Source organism: Chenopodium album, chromosome 2 (assembly GCF_948465745.1).
Source record: "Chenopodium album chromosome 2, dcCheAlbu1.1, whole genome shotgun sequence".
In the NCBI taxonomy this organism is placed as follows: Eukaryota; Viridiplantae; Streptophyta; class Magnoliopsida; order Caryophyllales; family Amaranthaceae; genus Chenopodium; species Chenopodium album.
This window is the reverse complement of record NC_137835.1, coordinates 36,240,128-36,261,396: the sequence shown is the minus strand read 5'-3', so window position 1 is coordinate 36,261,396 and position 21,269 is coordinate 36,240,128.

Sequence of the window (21,269 nt, the reverse complement as noted above, 5' to 3'; positions counted from 1 at the left end):
GAGCTGTACCTGCAAAACAAACGGAGACACCGGTTGGGTGGTGCTCCGCCTCCGACGATCAAGTTAGTAACTTGAAGAGGAATAAAGAGTACGGAAATTTAGGTGGGTATCTGCTCGGATTCCAAGCTCAGGTGTTTCTCTGATGTAAGAGAATGCAGGTGTATTAAATGATAAAAACGTTCTGCCCTCAAAATGAGGGGTATCTCCCTATTTATAGGGTCTTTGGGAGTTGTGCCCTTGATTAGGTCACTGAACCCTAATCATTGGTGGGCTGCGCCGTTTTGCGGCATTCTCGGGATTTGGGCCTGAAGGCCGCCTTTTTTCCCTTCTTTTTTGGAGTGACACGTGTCAAGCAGGGATTGGTCCACTTTGGGCCATCTTGAGGCTGACACGTGTCATCCTCTGATTGGACCACGTGGCGGGGTAAAATTACCCTAAACATTTGCCCCTCACAGATGTGACGTGGCACGCCACGTGGCATCTATGACACATGTCACGCTCCGGTTGGCGGTAATTTTACCGTTACAAAGTAACTGTTCACCTTCTGGGTAAATTACGGAAATGCCCCCAAATTTACCCTCTATATATAGCCGTTTTACCCTCATAATTTTGTACGTTTACGAAAATTTCTGAGAGAAAAACTTCGAGAGAGCAGAAGTCACTTGTTTGAGTCAGACGTGAGCAAAAAAGCTCGCTCTTTAGCAATACAGCCGGTCCCGCCTACACTCAGATACCAACTCGAAAGGTACCGTCTCTGTCTCTCTCAGCTCTTTTCTTTTTTCACCGCTTGTACATATTTCTTGCAATAAATGGATGCAACACCAACACACACGACACGACCTAGGTTAGAGTCCAGCCGGTCACCAGGGTCGGCTGAGTCTAGGACTGGGAGTGCCGGCTCGGGGTGTTGGGACCACCCTTTGCCATGGATTCCGACCAGTTATGTGTCTGTGCAGGACACCATGGCTCGGATAATGCAGACGGCCACGGACCCGAATTACAAAAGCGAAGGCTCAGGCGGCCAAACGCCTGAGGGAGAAACGTCTGGTAAGGGAAACCAGACGGCTCTGGAGAGATCCCCTCCGCGCGCCCCTTCAACCCCTGCAGACTCTTTTTTAGAAGAGTGCGACCAAGGCGGCGACAAGTCCGCCTCTGCCCCCCATAGACCAAAGCGAGGGGGAGACGGAGAGCGACAGCTCCGCCTCTACCTCCGAGAGCAGCGATGACTTGCCCCCTCTTCCGGATAGCGAGGAGGAAGAAAGGAAAAAGTGGAGTGAGAAGGACGATCCCTTCAGCATCCACGTCTCCTCCAAGGACCGAATCCAAATGGGGGAGAACTTAGAGAACTTTAAGAAAATGCACCCGCTTGGAGACGGGTATAAGATCCGGGTGCCGCCTGAGCTGGGCACCATCGCTTGGGGGGATGATCAAGAGAACGCCAACAACTATTTTGGCTGTTATGAGGCGGCGTTCAAAGCCGGCCTTCGCTTCCCCCTTCACCAGGCAGTGAAGGCAATTTTGAGACGCTACGGCCTTGGGCTCTGGCAACTTACCCCCAACTCCTTGACCAACATTCTGGGGTATGTTGCAGCCTGCGAGTTCCAAGGGCTTAACCCCGGCTGGGAGGCTTTTGCAAGCATGCATTACCTCAGTAGAAGCTCGGGCGGCTGGAGAGCGTGGTATACTCTAACCACACAGCCGCAATACAGGATGACCTTGGACAAGGTCTCAAAGTTCGATGGCTGGAAGCACAGGTTCTACCTGATGTCAGCCCCAACCAGACGGGAAAATTATGAATTCCGTCTGTAAAATAAGAAGCCTGACTTGTTGGGCAGGAAATGCGCTCTTCCCCGGATCCCAGAAGAAGACTTTGACAAAATAATCGAGGCAGACTTTTTCGGCCTCACAGACGCAACTCTGTCAACCGGGGAAACAATAAAAGTCCCTAAGAATTGGATTCCCAAGAGCGCCTGGTTCAGGGATGAATGTTTCCTAGCCGCCTGCGGGCTAGGGCACATGTTTAACAAACGTATGCGCTTGAGTTCACACCGTCTGTAGTATTTTTCCATCGGAATTGATTTATGATTCTGACCAATTTCTTTCTTTTTGCAGAAGAAGCACTAAACATGTTGCAGTCGGAGAAAACTCCCAAGCGGTCTTCTGCGACCATCCGCAAAGATCTTGCGGAGAAAGCTGCGGCCGAGCTCAAGGCCAAGGTATTGAGCGCCTGACCCTTTCTTAAGTTTATTTTATAAACTGTCTTGCCCGGATACTAACCTTGACTTGTTTATTTTCACAGGGGGGAGAAGCTGGGAAATCGTTTGAGAAGAACCTCAAACGGGCTAGAGAGGAGGCCCCAGCCGTTCTTAACAAGATAAAAAAGTCCGCCTCTACGTCAACTCTTGGCGCCTCAGCCGGGGCTAAGACGATGCGGATAGTGGGGCGACTCGAGAAGGTAGGCGGCAGCCTATGCCTTGATCTTGTCAACCCCTCAGCAGCCGCGGGGTTCACCACGCCTGCAAGCGGTTCCCGCTTGGCCGGCTCTGAAGGTAAGAACCCTTTTGAATCCCCGCTTGAGCTGGGGTGGCCTTTACGGGTGAAATCCCACTCCCAACAGACGTCATCCTCAGACGGTCGGCAACAGATAGGTGCTGCCTTAGTTTCGCACTCATCACGTATTGATTGTGGTGCAGATCAATCTCCCCGCTGGCCAGACGTCCAGAAGCACGCCAAGGCCATGCTGGATGCCGTTCGGAAGAGGGGTAAGGACAATATCCCTGGGATAGAGACGTTCAATCTTGAACGCATTCTATCCCTTCTGGCTAAGGTAAGAAACTTGTCAATTCAATGTTATTTTTTCCAAGTAATTATCCCGCCTGTAATTCTTATACCGCCTGCTTTTTGCAGGCCATGCTGCGGGTGGACGGGCTCAAACGTCCTTATTCTCGCAAACGGGAAGAGGTAAAAAGGGCCAAGAAGTCCGCCATAGACGCTGATAATATTGCTTTCCACTCAACTATCGTAAATGAACTTGAAACTAAAGCAATAATTATGACACAGGCGTCTAAAATCCAGCAGCTGGAGCTAGATCTAAAGGCGTCCGACCAGCGGGTAACGGATGCTGAGACGGCCAAGAAGGGGGCGGAGGAGGCCCAGAAGAAAGCAGACGAGAGCGCCAAACAGGCTGAAGAGGCGCTCAAGAAGACCCAGGCGGACCTTGGCAAATTGAAATCCAAAGTTGAGAGGCTGGAGAAGGATGCTGCTCAAGCTCAGAAAAACTTTGCAGCAACCCTGGAGGCGGAGCAAAACCGCCTTGTTGCTGAGAGTGATGCTGACAACGACGCCCGTATGAAGATTGCTTGGGCTGCCTTGTATCCAGACGCTGATTATAGCATCTGGACAATGGCACACAGCTATGCCGAGTACGTGGTGTACTTGAGAGATGAAGGCGAGCCAGAGCCTGCCTCCTTTGAAGCCTGGCTCAGCAACAATGAGCCGACCGCGCCTGAGCTTCCTGGTCCCGGCGAAGCGCACCAAATTCTCTCAGATGATGAGGAGAAGGGGGAGAACCAGGAGGCTCCGTCTGCAGGCCAGAAGTGACCCCTCAGCGGCAGTATGCCAGTCTTTGCTTTTTTAATTCTTTTTATTCAGCGGCTGTATGCCAAAACTTGCTTTTTCCGGCCTGCGTGCCGAGTATTCTTGTATTTACCGGCTGTGGAGCCGTGTTAATTAACAATTTCTTTCTTTCCTGGATGGGGTCCGGTTAACATTTTAATCCACTACAACCGTTTGGTTGGGTGGACTTTTATGAATTGCACCGACTAAGTCGGTTTTGATCATTTTGCATTTGAATTTTTAATTTTTGCCTATCTTATGAAAAGCATGCGGCGATTTCTTGCCTAACTAATCAATAGTCTGGCTGTCCTTGCCCCTGGACGGCTGTGTGATTGGTTTCAATTGGAGCTGGTTGTTTGACTTGAAAACGTCTGATGCTGCAAAGAGCATGATATGTTTGTAAGTCAATCAATCACAGTAGTGATTGCCCCAAACCAAGTGCACAGCCGTACACCAACAGGCGTTTCGGTCACTACCTAGACGGCTTATGCCCGTCTTGGTGGAGATTTCATAGCCATTGAACTCTTGCCCCAATTGGGGTGAGGTGCAATTTTTGGAATAAATAACCTAAGTGAGAACTTCAGCCGGTGACCGACTGATGCCTATGGGCATCCGGTATTTAGGAACTTATTCGTTCTTCGTAGGTTACTTTGGTCAGACGGCTATGAGTTAACCAATTTAGTCGTTCAATTTTTGTCGTCTGCATGGATACGTAGAACCGACAGATAATTTGTTCTCTGCGACGATTGCACCCGGAGGGGTGTCGTCGGACGCATTTGTCCATGTTGGGACAGGCGATTTTATAATAGGAGCAACCATCCAGCCATTTTAGCCTCTAGTCTTGTTTGAGACCGGTTGTGTAGCCACTAAACGTTTTTGTGCTTAGTTTCTTAATCAGTGTTGAATTTACACTAAGTATCGAACTTAGTTTTTTAAGCAAATGTTTGATCATGCTAAATATCAAACTTAGTTAGATAAATGGAGAATCCGTCTGAGTAGTACCCAGGCGGATAGTCAAGCAGTTGAATAAACAAAGTATCCAACTTAAATAAACAAGGGATCCGAGCATTACCCAGGCGGATAAATAAATGTAACCTTCACTAAGTATCGAACTTAGTTAGGTAAATGGGGAATCCTCCTGGATATTACCCGGATGGATAATCAAACGATAACTCAATTTTGCAAACAAAGACTGAATCTTCAATAATTGACTCATTGTTTACAAAAAGTTACATTCTCAGAAGTAGTACTTTTTTAGATTGTCTACATTCCAAGTTCTAGGCAGGCGCCTGCCGTCTGGGGTTTCCAGGCGGTAGGTGCCGTTCCTTACTTCTTCATAGATCCGGTAGGGACCTTCCCAATTTGGTGTTAGCTTTCCCAACTCATTGGCCCTACCGGTTGCCTCCATTTTTCGTAACACTAAGTCGTCAACTTTCAAAGGACGCTTGTGTACTTTTTTGTTGTAGGCTCTAGTCATTCTCAGACGGTAAATCTCATGACGCAAGGAGGCATTGCCCCGGCGTTCTGGGAGTGAATCCAATGCCAGGCGCATTGCTTCCCAATTTGCCTCTTCATCATACAGCATGACTCTGAGAGTCGGCTCGTAGTGTTCGATGGGCAAGACGGCTTCAGCACCGTAAACCATGAGAAATGGGGTTTCACCGGTTGCCCCTTTCGCTGTTATCCGGATGGCCCATAGGACATGGATTAATTCTTCTGCCCATAAGCCACCGGCTCTTTCAATTTTCTTTTTAATGCCGTCTGAGATGAGTTTGTTGAAAGCTTCAACTTGGCCGTTTGCTTGGGGCCGGCCAACAGATGCAAAATAACTTGAGATCCCCTGATCTCCCAACCAAGTTTTTAGCTGAGGCGTCTCAAACTGAGGACCATTATCAAACACCATAGACATGGGTACCCCGTACCGGGTGATAACATTCTTCCAGATGAAGGAAATGACGTCTGAGGTCTTGATGTTTTTAACCGCCTCAGCCTCAACCCATTTGGTGAAATAATCCATAGCCACTAAAATATAGCGCTTTCCGCCTGGAGCAGGCGTGTAAGGACCTAGAATGTCCATGCCCCACTTTGCAAACGGGATTGGGCTGTGGATAGCCGTCAGATCAGTAGCCGGACGATGAATAAGTTTTCCAAACTTTTGGCACTTGTCACATTTTTTCACCAATTCCTTGGCGTCTGCCTCAAGAGTAGGCCAAAAGTAATGTCGTCTGGCTCTGACGGCTAGGGACCTGCCGCCTATGTGAGAGGCGCAGAATCCCGAGTGCAAGTCTTCGAGAACTTCTTTCCCCTTTTCTGGGGTGACACACTTCAACAAAGGCTTCAGAAACCCCGCCTTGAAGAGTTCTCCATTTTTCATCTCGAATCTTGCGGCTTGCTTTTTCAGGATGGCTGCTTCCTGTGGCGAATCAGGAAGTGTGTCGTCTGAGAGATAGGCCCGGATGCCATCCATCCAGGTAGAGCTTCGGTCCAGAATTCCAACGGGATCCTCATAGATGCTTCTCTTTTCAAGAACTTCCCAGAAGACTGACCGAGGCGTATCATGGCAGGCGGAAGATGCCAGTTTTGACAATGCATCCGCCTGGTTGTTTTCCGACCTAGGCACTTGATTCAGCCGGAATTCCTCAAGTGCCTTGGTCTCTTCTTTGACTGCCTGAAGATATTTAATCATAGCCGGATGGGTAGCCTCATAACTTCCCTCGTATTGGCTAACAACCAATTGAGAATCAGAGTAGGCATCAATTTTCATGGCCCCTGTCGCCTTACACATGCGTATGCCGGCTAGCAGGGCTTCATACTCCGCCTCATTGTTAGAGGCCTGAAACTTGAAGCGTAGTGCATATTCAAATCTGTCTCCTTCAGGAGACTCATAAATTACGCCTGCACCACAGCCGGACTTTGTAGAGCTCCCATCTACATACACTTTCCAAACCTGATCAAGGTTATCCGGAGCCACCAGACGAGTCATTTCTACAATGAAGTCGGCAAACGCCTGACCTTTCACTTCCTTTCTTGGTTCGTAAGTGATTTCAAGACTTTGCATTTCAATAGCCCATTTCAACATTCTCCCGGATGAGTCCAAGGTAGACATTGGCCGCTTGAGTGGCTGGTCCATGTAGATCACCACCGGATGTGTCAAAAAGTAAGGCTTCAATTTTTTGAATGCCATATACAAAGCAAGGCCAAAATTTTCAACCATGGGGTACCGGAGTTCAGCATTTTTAAGAACATGGCTAATGAAGTAAACCGGGAGCTGCACGCCGTCTCGCTTAGTAAAGAGAACGACACTGAGGGCATGGTCTGAGACGGCTAAGTACATGTACAACGTCTCCCTAGGCAAAGGACTGACCAACCTAGGCAGAGAGTGCAAATGCTCTTTCAACCTCTGGAACGGGCCTCAGCATCATCCCCCCATTCAAATCTGGTCTTCTTCCTGATTGCTTGGAAAAAGTAAAGGCATTTGTCGCCTGACCGGCTGAGGAACCTCCCCAAGGCGGCCAGACAACCGGTGAGTCTCTGGACTTCCTTGACATAACGGGGTGACTTCATGTCTATCACCGCCTGTATCTTTTCAGGGTTAGCCTCTATCCCCCTTTGATCAATCAGGAATCCGAGAAACTTCCCAGACTCAACACCAAAGACGCATTTCTTAGGATTTAACATAACCTTATGCCGCCTGAGGGTGGTGAATGTTTCTCGGAGATCAGCAAGGTGATCCGTCTGCTGTTTGGATTTGACTATCATGTCATCAATGTACGCCTCCACATTGAAAGTGGCAGGCACATTTTTCAAGCCAAACGGCATCACAGTATAACAGAATAGCCCCTGATCAGTGACGAAGGCCGTCTTCTCTTGATCTTTCTTCCACAGGGGTATCTGATGGAAGCCGGAGTAGACATCCATAAAACTCATCAAGGCGTGACCGGCTGTAGAGTCGACCAAACTGTCGATCTTTGGAAGCGGGTAACTGTCCTTTGGACACGCCTTGTTGAGGTCTGTGTAATCAACACACATGCGCCAGGTCCCATTTGGTTTCTTAACAAGGACCACATTGGCCACCCAGTCGGGAAAATTACAGGGCCGGATGAACCTGGCGTCTAGCAGCTTTTTGACTTCGGCAGCTACCGCCTGACTTCTTTCCTCGCCGTGATTTCTTTTCTTTTGCCGGATGGGCTTCCTTTTGGGGTCCACGGCGAGTTTGTAGACAGCAAGATCCGGGCTGACGCCTGGCATCTCCTCCACTTCAAAGGCAAAAATGTCTTTGAATTCCTTCAGCAGAAGGTGCAAGCTTGCACCCAAGGTAGCATGAGCTACCGTCCCAACCTTAACAGTACGTTCTGGACGGCTGTCGTCCAGAACGAGATCAATGCTTTCGCCAGCCGGTTGGGGACAGAGCTCATCTGACCGTTCGCCGGTCAGTGATTGCTATTTTTTCTCTTTCTTCACCTCCACCAGCAGAGGAGCCTTTCTTTTCTTTCCGGCTGCTGACGGGGCAGGAGCTGGGTCGGCATCCTTGACGTTGTCAAGGTCTATTGGTTCCTGTCCGCCTGGGGTCACAGTATCTCGGACGGCTGTGAGATAACACTCTCGGGCCGTCTTCTGATCCCCATTCAAGTAACCAACAGAGCCGTCATACCTCTCATACTTGATGAGCATGAGGGACGGGATGATTACTGCCTTGGCTACGTTGAGGGTTAGCCTGCCAAGGATGATGTTATAGGCGGTCAGCTCCTCAACGACCAAGAATCTGACGACAATATGTCGTCCCTGACCTTTCTCTCCCAGTCGGATGGGTAAGTCAATTCTCCCGGCTGGGTAGACCATCCCACCCCCAAAACCAACCAAGGGATGGGTGACCGGATGCATGATGCCGACGTTGTATTTCAGCTTTTGCACGCACCGGATGATGTTATAGGCGGTCAGCTCCAAAACCAACCAAGGGATGGGTGACCGGATGCATGATATCTGATGAGCTGCCGGTGTCTATAAGGATCCGTCCAACCAAATGATTGGCAACCTTACATTCAATGACCACCGGGTCATCATGCGGGCGGCGGACGCTGCCCCTATCCTTATCAGTGATCAACACGTCTGGGAAGGAGGAGTCAGCTTCTGCCTGCTCCTCATCATCTTTGTCCATCTTTCGAAGATGGCTCTTGGTACCCCGGATGGTAGGGCCACCACAGAAGAACCCGCCTGCTATGGTGTAGACCGGCTCCTTGTCGGTATCCGAACTACTAGCAGGCTGGGGGGTAGTCTTGGAGGACTGACCCTTGTTTTTCTTCTTTGCCCCGGCTGGGGACTTAAAAATGTAGGACTTTAGTAGCCCTTTGTCAGCCAGACGGTCCAACGCCCGCTGAAGACTAAAGCAGTCGTTGGTGTCATGGCCAACTTCCTCATGGAACTGACAAAATTTATTTTTGTTCCGTGACTGGACAAAATTTAACAAAGATTGCAACTCCATCCTCATGGACAGCCGGTCCTTTACCTCCATGAGGATGGAGTTGCAATCTTTGTTAAACTCGTACTTGGGAACGTACGGTTTAAACTCTTTCTTCTTCTTCTGGGACGGCTGATCAGAGTCAGTAACCGCCCAGACTTCTTTTCTTTTCTTGCTCTCTTCTTTGTTTTTGGCCGGCTGAGCTGACCGGCTGACTTTCTATTTGTCGGACTTCTTAGAGTCCGACTGGCTACCCGGCGAGCAGAGGTCGGTAGCCTGAATGTAGCTTTCCGCCTCCCTCAGGGCCGCCTGTAAAGTGAAAACCCCTTTTCTGACGAGGTCGAACTTAAAAGTCGACCCGTCTCTCAGACCCTTGAAAAAGTCTGTAAAAGCTACCTCATCAGACAGTCCCTGAATCTGAATTCTTATCAGATTGAACCGCCTGACATATGAGTGCAACCCTTCTCTCTCTCCCTACTTAACAGTGCTCAAATCAAGGCTTGTTTTCTTAGCAGGGATGTTCATTGAGAAGTTAGAAGCAAACAGGAAGGCAAGCTTCCTGAAGCTGTCTATGGACCCGGCTGGCAAGTTGCCAAACCATTGTTGGGCAATGCCCTTCAATGTAGCCGGGAAGCATCGACACCAAGTGGCATCATCCAACCCCTGCAGATACATGAGGTCGGTGTAAGTCATGAGGTGGTCTTCCGGATTGGTGGTGCCATCATAAGTACCAACCAACACATTCTTAACCTTAGCCGGCTGTGCCGCCTCGGTTATCTCCCGAGTGAACGCAGAAGGTTGTTCACCCAGGCGCAGCAGACGAAGCTGCCAGTCCAATGGTTGGACATTGGGATATGCCGCCTGACCCCCAAAGAAGGCCGGCTGCATGAAGTGAGGAGGATACTGCCCGTAAGCTTGAGTAGGCACATACGGGACAACTCCAATCATATGAGGGCCAGAATGGTCGGTATTACCGCCTGTCTGACTCTCATGCAAGGAGGGTGCACTCCCTGCAAAAATGTTGTTGAAGCAGTCTGGAAAGTTCGACGTTGAAGGCGACTCAGACAGCGATTGATTTCTCTTCCGGTTAATAATTTCCCGGGCATCAAGAGTTGATTTTTTACTTCTCACCGGCTGTTGGGGCTGGCGAGTATTATTTGTGTTCCTCCCAGGAAGGAGAATTATAGACCAATCAATGGTCCCGGCTGCCTTCTCCTTTGGATGAGGAGTGGGCTGCCGGTTTCTGACTGACTTCCCCTTCTCTGGAGGAGTCTTCTTAGCCGACTGACCTTTACTTGGGCCAGCCCGGCTTTTGGTGATCAGCTCTGTAATTTCACCCTTGAAACTAGTCATGAACCTCATGAGTTCGTCTCGGGTGACGGGGGCTGATCCAGCTGCCGTTTGGGTTGCCCCTTCCGGCTGCCCGGTGGGTCTGTTGGGACCCGCCTGGGAGGCGCCCCGCTCCAGAGTCTCTCAGGGCCGGATGCGCTTGACTCTGAGAGAGCCGTCCTCGGCTGTAGAGGTTTCGACCTGAGGATCCTCATCCTCCTCATGGTCTGTAAAGACTTCTGGGTCTTCACCCAGACGGTTAGGAGGTACAAACTCTTGAACCATCTTTGAGGTACTCTCCCCACAGACGGCGCCAAATGTTTTTGGTGTTTTTGTCCCTCGGGAGAGTTACAACACGAAGACTGATCCGGGATGAGCTGTACCTGCAAAACAAACGGAGACACCGGTTGGGTGGTGCTCCGCCTCCGACGATCAAGTTAGTAACTTGAAGAGGAATAAAGAGTACGGAAATTTAGGTGGGTATTTGCTCGGATTCCAAGCTCAGGTGTTTCTCTGATGTAAGAGAATGCAGGTGTATAAAATGATAAAAACGTTCTACCCTCAAAATGAGGGGTATCTCCCTATTTATAGGGTCTTTGGGAGTTGTGCCCTTGATTAGGTCACTGAACCCTAATCATTGGTGGGCTGCGCCGTTTTGCGGCATTCTCGGGATTTGGGCCTGAAGGCCGCCTTTTTTCCCTTCTTTTCTGGAGTGACACGTGTCAAGCAGGGATTGGTCCACTTTGGGCCATCCTGAGGCTGACACGTGTCATCCTCTGATTGGACCACGTGGCGGGGTAAAATTACCCTAAACAACTAATGTTACACTAAATAAAATGTCAAAGCTAAGAAAGGACGCCATATTCAGTTATGGATAGAATTAACTTCTAAATGTCTTTTCAAGTATATGTCTAAAACTCTTAGCCACGGTGGGAGTTCACTAGCTCAGTTGGAGCTAAGTTAGTCAGTGGGAGCTCACCGGTTTAACAAGAGCCAGGTGGTTGAGTGGGAGCTCAATTGCTAAATAAAGGCTAAGATAGCTCAAGTGGGAGCTAACTGTTTGTTTTACAACGAACTTTTACCCATAGACAATATACATGTCTCTTTGTAACCATTCAAGTGAGACCACGGGCATTACCTCCATAACCTAATTGAGAACATAGTGTTTAGAAATCCAACAAGGAAAGTGCAAACTTAAAGAAATAAAGAGTAAAATTCAGGAAAAGGGCTATAGAATAGTATGAAATTCACCCTAAATAGAACCAAATGAGTTCCATAAATGACACTCATCACCAAGGAGGCGCGACATCGGCTCCTTCGGTAGGTGGTGGGACGTACGAGATTGGCTCGTCGTCGCAGCAGCCTCCGCAGCCTCAGCCTTTGTTGATTCAGCATCAGGGTGAGCCTGGGTGGACTGGCCCTGAGTTGATGTTTTCGACTCCGAGCGAGTCCGGAGTTGGTGAGGAGCATACTCCCCGATCTGCGATGTTCTTTGATGTGATGAACATCCCTCATCATATGCGCCCTCCAGCACCGTTGTTGTACCTATGTTTTTATTATATTCTGACTTTTGTAGGACTTTGCCGACTGACTGATTTATTAGACATATTTGTATATACAAACTATTATGTATTATGGCTGTTATATCTTTACATTTTATTTTACATTTTATTTTTCATTTTATGTGCATATGTGTGTGTGCAAAAAGTTTGTGAGCAATTGCGCAAAAATTTCCGTCAATTTATTATTAATGGTGGGTATCCGACTTTCTCCCCTGAAAAGAAGGAAGGAAAATATATTAAATTAAAATGTATGGGGTAATTGAATAAAGGGCAAAATTTTAAAGTCATTGTATAACTTCGAATCATAGTAAAAAAACGTGGTTTACATAGCACGCTTAGTTGGCATCACAGCATTTTGCGTCGCCACGCGCTTCATGCCGTCGCCAGGCGCTGCTTTTATCGCCAGGCGACAGGTTTATCGTCTGGCGCTGCAGTGCGTTGCCTCCGAATTCTTTCAGGAGTCGAATCTGCGTCAATTTTTGTGCATAAACAGATTATTTAATCTTAGCTTCTCAACAAATAATCATGTCTTAGTCTCTAAGAGTTTTAGCGATTTTACTCGTGAATGGTGTCGGTCTTTAACTGCTAAAAAGAGAAAAGAACTCAACTTTTTCACATGGGAGGTATTTATGGTATTAAGGGGGTAGATCTTGACATCGATTTTATTCATACCGCCTTAGAATACTGGGATACAGACACACATTTCTTTAGACTAGGTTGTGATGAAATTAACCCTTTATCGGAAGAATTTGGTGCCATCCTAGGCTTCCCTTCATTAGATCTTGCGATAATCCAGAGTGAATGAGTATTATTATAAAGATTTTGAGCGTTTCTTTAATTAAAAAGACAGAGATCTAACAAATATTGTAGAAGGTAGCGTAGTTAATTTAAAAGAATTTGCACGCCACTACCTTGATAGACCATATTCTGAGTCTTTTCATGTTTATAGATGAAGGGCTTTTCTCTTTTGCATTCTTAACTAATATCTTCTCACTAGTAGAAAAAATAATGAGGGTCAAGCAATCATATTATCTGTCTTAGAGAAAATTGAATCTGGAAGGAATCCAATGCCATTAATTGTTAGAGAGACTATGCTTAATCTAGATGAATTAAAGAAAAATCTAAAAGCACCTTTTCGGGGCTCAACAATTTTATTATAGGTAGAAAAAAAATATTTTTAATTACAGAATCAAAAACATATTTTTGTATAGTAATACTAATTATTTGCATTGAATTTTTTTGCAGGTGTGGCTCATGGAGAGACTAGAATTAATTAGTCCTCCTGACAATATTGAAAAATACACACCAAATTGCTTTGTAAGGCGAAAGTGAAAGGAATGGTGTCCTTCGAACAAGTGTATTATTCTGATAGTGGGTTCAGAATTATTAGAAAGCTAATATATATATTAAGGTCAAGTGATCAGAATGCCTAGGTGGAGACCGCTTCCGATCAGTAATATTAATGAATAATTAATTTTACGGCTTAATCTTGACAGACCCTTTCAGGTCACACCCAAGCAATTAATGAACGGACTTGACGAATTAATTCGAAAAAAATTAATGAGTCGCCCAAGTATTAAATATTCAGACATCGAAAATTCGAGCTTGGAGCGTCGAAACCGAGCGTTAGGAGAATCTCAAATGTCGAGCAACAATTTAGAATTTGGCAAGACGAGAAAAAGCTTCAAGTAACAAGTAAAATCCTAGCCACGCGAAAGGCTAGGAAAGCGTGCCCAATAGGAGCGTGCCACGTGGCAGCACAGATGGAAAAAAGCCATGTAGCAGCACGTGTGGCAGCGCACGTGGAAGCCGTCAAGTGGCAACCGCCACGTTGGCAGCGTGCCACGTTGGAAGCATGCCATGTGGCAGCGCGCCATGGTGGCGGCACGTATGGCAAGGGCCGTGGACTCGGTTGATGGGTCACGGACACGGGCCAAAAGAAAATGGCCCAACCAAACCCAACTTGGGGCTCAAGGTTGGGTGACACATGGTTAGCTCACAATGCATGTGAGTTGCCTTGAGGACCTAGTGGGAAAGTGGTCCTCACCTAACTATGTGACACTGGTTACTTGTTCCTTGGTTTATTTAACTAAGGGTTGAATTCATCAATCTTTCCATGTGGAATCTTTTTGTGAAAAAGTCCCACATTGAAAAATGAGTGGAATTCACAAGCTATCCTTCCTTATAAATAGCCAAAGCATGGATTGAGAATTCTTTGCTTGAGTAGGAGTTCAATAGAGTATTGCATTTGAAAAAACTCTTAAACTCATATAATACTCGGGTTTTGGTCGGACCTCGCTAACATCGAGGTAACGGACCTAAAAGTCGGTAGTTGTTTTTGCGGGTGGATCTCCGTCGGAGGCTCTTGTGTTTTCGGGGCTAAGCTTTCAAGTAAGAGCCCAATTTGTGGGGCGAAGCACGCGACAAAGGTATATTTCTTATTTTGTCCTTTAGTGTTTATTTTATGCATTAGTGATATTATTTGTTGCGAGCGTGATCCTTTGCTCGGGTTTTTTCTGCGGTAAGTAGGACTCACCAAACCCCAACATCGGTATCGGAGCCTCGCTCGTGTATTTTTAATTATCATATTTTTCAAGGTATTTTTATGGCTTAATTTTTCTGTTTATAAGTTGCTAATTAGATTAGTAACTCGTATTACCCATTTTAACCTCGTATTAAAGCTGACTTCAGCTCCCGAACACAGATTTCGATCAAAAAATAGTGAATTTTTGGTAGAAAAGGCGTTCTGGAAATGGTTTTACCCTTTTAGGGCTCGTTTTTTAGCCAAAAAACAACCATAAATGCATTTTTCGAGGGTTTTTTCGTTTTAAGGAAAAAATTTAAGTCTTTCTAACCTTGAAAATTAATTGCATATTTATGGTGGTTATGTAATTGGTTCAATACATATTTTATATGTAATTTTAAACCTCTTTAGGCATGATTACTTGGAGGTAATTTGTGTTTGAAAGCTTGGTTTTATTTTTCACATAATTGCAAATTAATTGCGCTAAATGTAAAATTTTTGTTTTTGAGGCTTCTAAAGTGCTAAAGTTTCAATCTTTAATTATGTCAAGTGATTGAAACTTTAAAATCTACTAAATTCCATGAATTTATGTTGAACTTTGTTGTTTTAATAATTTTTGGTTAATTGGAAACATAAAGTTTCAAACTTTGTGATAGAAATTTGTTTATCTTCATATTGGAAGATATAATTTTTCAAGGATTCACAAGTGTTAGTAGTTGGATTTTTCATTTGAAGTTTAAAGTTCATATTTTTCCAACTCCCTCTTACTTTGTCAAAATCTCAAAATTAATTTAAATTGATTAAATTAATAATTAGAAATTGCCTTATTTATTTTGTTGCACCAAGTTAAACCAATTTAATTAAAGAATGGTTCTTGGGAATTATTTTGGTTGAATGCACCTGGATAAATTTTATTTAAGTTAGACTTGTTTAAATTTTCAATTTTTGCTCATTGAATTAGTTCTAAAATTAATTTAGAATTAATAATATGTCACTCGAAATTGGGATTTAAATCCCGAGTATATGGCATGCAAAACGAGGCAAGAACGTCACTTGGCTAGCCAGACTGCAAAGCAGGCCACATGTGGCTACCAAGGATGCTGCCCGTACGTACGTGCAGCCATGTGCGTGGCTAGTGCACCCAGCCACAGCAGCAGCGCCACAGCAGCACCAGCCAAGCAGCAGCGTGTTGCGTGTGTGCGTGTGTGTGTGCGTAGCGCAGCACATAGCTGCTGTGGTGTGGCAGTGGTGCACGAGCAATGTGTGTGTTTTGTGTTGCTTGGTGCGGTAAGGGTACGTGTGTGTGCTATGATGCGAGGATTACGATGGTGCGCATAGCTAGCATATGTATGCTTGACATGGTACGTAAATAAGGATAATATACGTAGACATTGCTTGTGAAGCAATGTGGTGCAATGAGATCGTGCGAGTTGTGTGCGAGTTGTGAGCACTCTAAATCTTAGAGCAAGGCACTTGGATATTTTTTACTACATAAAGTTTTGCTTATTTTGTTGTTTTAATTATTTTATTAATCTAATTTGGTTTTAATTATTTTAATAAATTTTGGAGGCTAGGTCTCGATTTTATGAGCGGCATTTGCAAAAATTTTATTTAGCTAATAATGGCAAATAATTGGGTTTTACCAGCTTAATTTATTGGATTAATTGAGTTGGATGCAGAATTTAAGTGGGAGCTACAATTATTAATTACGTCAATTACATAACCGGTTAAACAACTTTGACTAGTTTTAATCAGGCGTGTTAATCGGATTAACCACCTAGATTAGTTACTAGTGCGCGCGCGCGTTTATGCATTATTACTTGTTTGTTGTTAAATGCACGGGCCATTCACAAATAGTGAATGGATGAATGGAATGTATATTCTCTCACAAGTTTTATGAAATGGCAACTAGTGGGACCCGATTAGGATAGAAAACACGGACTGCGTGCCGTGATGTTGTAGACACCCATTTCTGTCTCCCCAAAACCAAACCCGGTGATGAATGCCTTTCACGTCGAATCATAATCGAATAAAGTGAAAGTGTGGAAGGTCTAGTGTTGCGGATAGTTTTAATTTCTTTTCTCTTCTCTCTGTTTTTGAAAACCTATTTTAAGAAAATAGTGAATCCATTTTGGTTGGTCCATGATATGGGTCTGATAGTAGTGTAGTTGGATAGGGCTTGAAAAGAGTTTTCCAACGATATATTATAAGCCCAATTCCGATGAATAATGAGGAAGTTATGGCTAAATTACTAAACTGGGCCCAGTTTGAGCCTTATATGCGGCCCAATGATCTAGACGAGGGCCTAATATGGATTTATCATTCCTAATGCAATTAGGAAGGGTTTTAGTCTTCTAGATTCCTCTTGAAGTTTCTTTTCATTCCTAATTCAATTAGCATTCATAAATTGACTTTTGTTGACTTTTTAGAGTTTTAATCACATTAAAATAATGTTTTTGAGGAAAATACGATTTTATCCTCCTGTACGGTTAATTTCTATCTGATTTTAGAAAACGCGTCAATAATTAAATTAGCGCCAAATGCCAGCATTAGCGCCTGACGCTAAGCTTGGTGCCTGGCGCTAATGTCAGTGTCTGGCGCTAACCTCGTTTTTACACGTCAGAACTCTGTTTCGATTTTCTATCTTTTTGGCTTATTTTCTCTATAAATAGCCTTCTAAAAACTCCGTTTTCATTCACCAACTCTCATCAAGAAATTCTTGATTATTCTCTCTCTCTCTTTTCTAAACTAGCCTTTTCTCAAATACAAAATTCCGCACTCACAAAACCTAGATACACCTATCCAAGTTCGAAGTTGTCTTCGCCCTAGACGTGAAAGGTTTAATTTCTGAGGGTTTGGTCCCAAATCTTTATTTCAATTATTTAATTTAATTTAATTGTTTTGTTTTATATTTTCCTTGAAGTTACTAATGTGTATATTTTGTTAATAGAAAGAGATACGAGGCATCAAAGTAAGTATTTTTAATTGATTTAATTGATATAGAAATCATGTCTAGGTTATTATTTTGATTCCTAGTGTCATGTTTGGGTGTTTTGATCTTCCTAGTATTATATTTAGGGAAAAGGTTATAATATCAAATATGACAATTGTGTTTCCTGCGATGCTTCCTAATTTTTTTCCTAGTATTCATGATAGTATCATGTTAGGGTTAAAGCTTTGATCTTTGATGTTTAGTGACATGCTAGGGTTTGTTATTAATCTTGTTAGTATCATGCCTAGGATCTTGCTATTATTATGCTTTAACATTATTATGATTATTTTTATGATTTATGATTATAATTGTTATAATTATTGTTATGATGATTATTTTTAATTGTGTTATGATTATAATTTTATTATGATGATTTATTATGTTGCTTGATATTTATTTTTATTGCTTGATCACACCTTTTATGCATGTTTAAAGGGAATTGGTACTTGTAATCATGCTTAATAAGATAATTAATAATCTTGTTAGGGTTAATCTGATTATAATTCAAGTGATCGTCAATAATAGATTTATTTGTGCATTAAATTTACCAACATAAATAAACAGGTTTAGGGTTAAACCTATTGATTGCATGTTAGTCAGAAAGCGCACATGAATACGATCGGAATAAAGTAGAGGCCTATTATTAGGGCAGGTTCAATCTCTTTTAGGTTGGATTTGTATCTTCATCCCCGAACTACCAGTCATGGTTCCAGACCTATTGGAGTTGACGATCTCCTGGATCGTTAAGGGGTGTAACCTTCACCTCGTGAACGGTTTACAAGTTCCTAAAACTTGTTGGCGACTCTTTTGCTCTATCTTCTTTCCCTTTGGATGCCACCTTACTTTAGTGTATGATCACAGTGAAGTTCAAGCTAGGGATAATGCTTGAAATATTCCCTACAGTTTTTTGCGACTCCACTGGGGAGGATTTCTATTTTAATTCCTGAAATTTATTTCGGCAATGATTTAGAGTGAGTGGATGAGACTCGAAAAGTTCTAAGTATTTCATGTGCGTAATTTTGATTAACATTATTGTCATATGCATAAAAAAGATCTCATTGGAAATACCATCCGTAATGAGTTAAAACATAGGATTTTTACACGTAGGAAATTTGAGGAATATCTTTCACAACTAGGATCGAAATAATGCTGTGAAACTGGAAAATTTTATCGAGCACAGAAAGCTGCTGAGGCATGTAGGAACTAGCGTCAGCGAACAAAGAATAGCGCCATCTTTTTGACGGTAGCGCCAGGCGACAGCTTCTATCGCCAGGCGCTAAAGCCAAAAGGTGGCGACGACCTCTTTTTGCTAGCTCCAAGTTCTTCCAATACCGAGCTAGAAATATGCGTTCTAGTTTTGACTAGTTTTTACCACTGTTTGCTCGATCCTACTTCTTGATTGAGTTTTTCTCACTTTTTTGAAAACCATATGTGTTCTACATATGGACATAACCCTCTGGGCATTCATGCTCCATCTACCTGATTGAACGCGTTGTGGAACAAAGGGTACATCCGAGAATGTTGAATTCACCAAACCATGGAGGTGAGTTTTTTCTAAATTCGCGGTGTCCCATCCACTCGCGCCAACATTTCACGGTTAGGCTTCCGCGCGGTGCATCCGGACAATTAACCATGGACCCTCTATTGACTAACCCATATCCCAAACTTTTAGAGAACTAGAGCCATGGTTAGGTTGCAAACTCATTGCATCATGTTGTGCCTACTTGACTAATTGTGCATTTTTTATTGTGCATTCTCTATGTGTTTTTTCCTAACCGTTTGTTTGACTTGTGTCAAGGCAAAATAAACTGCTTAATGGCTAAAAAAACATTGCTTAATTAATTAATTAATTTTGGTAATTAAAGTCTAATAATTTAATCAAAGTTTACTTAGTACGACTTAGGGCATACCCTGTAGAGTAATAATACTGAAAGCAGTTCCGGATCAACATTCCAGTATTGGCGCCGAGATTTTGACTGCAGCGCCACTCTATGGAGTGTAGCGCCTGGCGACAGCTCTCTCGTCTGGCGCTACACTACACAGTGCGGCGCCAGTCCTGTCGTTTTAGCGACAGTTCGGTATATTGCTCGAGTCATCACTTTATGTCTAATTGAACAGTTTGCTAATTAATTCGATTATTTTTATTAATAATAATGCCTCGTTAAGTCTTTGCTTGAGTCTAGTCACATAGTCTAGCCACATGATCATGACACGAGTCCTAACATGTCACCTACACTCACTAGTCTTAGCACACACTTTGTATATACTCTTTTCACACCATAACCATGTCTTAGGTTCATGCATGAGTCGGTTTTTTCCGTCATTCAAGTTAGGGGTACATTCTATTCCTAATTTATTCATATCTCTCCATCTACATCATTTTTCTTCACATCACAATCATCTTTCTTCACTTCCTCCATCCATTGCATGTTGAGTAGAGTTTGAGTCAAATAATTAACAATGAATATCCCCAAATTCCTTTTCCACAGTACTTGGTCAAGGAGAGAAGGGCGATTAATCAAGGACAACCTCTTTATTCAAGTCTTACTTTTTGATAAACCGATTCGTCAAAAGAGGAAAGCTAAAAAGATAATGGCAACTCAAGAAGAAGTTAACGAACTTAAGAATCAATTGGCTACTGTGACTGAGGCATTGAAGGTTTTAACCCTCAAAATCAATGACCCTATGAAGCAACAACAGATGGACCACATGTAAGAAAGCTTGAGCAAGTTGTCTAGTGACTACAAGTTTCAAGGCATTAGTTCACAAGGGGTCTTGGTGGACAAAGAACTTCTTTCGCATAAGTTCAATGCCAACGACATCCCAAAATTCAAGGCAACAGATAATCCTTATCTTCACTTAAGAGCCTTTGAAACTATGAGGAACATTAAGGGGATTGATAAGAAAGTCTTTCATTCCTTGTTTTCCTTATCTCTTGAAACCGTTTGTCAACAATGGTTCTTCTCCCTGGACAAAGAGAAAGCCTCTACCTGGGAATCGATGGTAAACGCTTTCATTGATAGGTATAAATGCAATATCCAAGTCAAAACTGATTATAGACAACTTGAAATGCTAAGACAAAAAGAGAATGAAGGCTTTACTTCTTTCTTCAATAAGTGGAGGGAAACTTCCGCTAAGATGATTGAGGTCCCCACCGAAAAAGAGTCTGTAAGGATGTTTAACAAGAATTTCCAAGAAAAGTATTCAAAGCACTTATAATATCAACACAACTTGAATACTTTCAGAGCAGCCTATGACATAGGTATCGAGATCGAAGACGACCTCGCAAAGAAAAAAAATACTAACAATAGTAACCACGGTGGCTGGAAAGGAAAAAAGAACGACAATCCTTTTTCTTCCGAAAATGCCCACTCTAGTAACAATGTTAATACCTTTGATCTCAGTGAAGTTTTAGCCATGGATAACCAAGGATCTAAGAAGCAATTAAGGACTGACTTCACCCCCATTGGGATGAGCTACGATACTGCCTTCGATCGACTCCATGCCAAGGGACTCATTACTCCCATTGAACCTATTCAAGATCCCGCACCTGAAAAGAGATTGCCTACTTAGAATCCATATGAACACTGCAAGTACCATCAAGGTAGGGGTCATGCTACTGAGAGCTGTTGGAAGCTAAAGGAGGTTATCCAACATTTGATTGATAATAACAAGCTTCCCATGCCTCCAGCTAACAAGAAGAGCGAGTGATGATAAAGCAAACAACACGAGACAAGATGCGAGCTTCAACGACAAGATTTCGTGACCTCTTTTTCTATTTCTTTTTTTTAT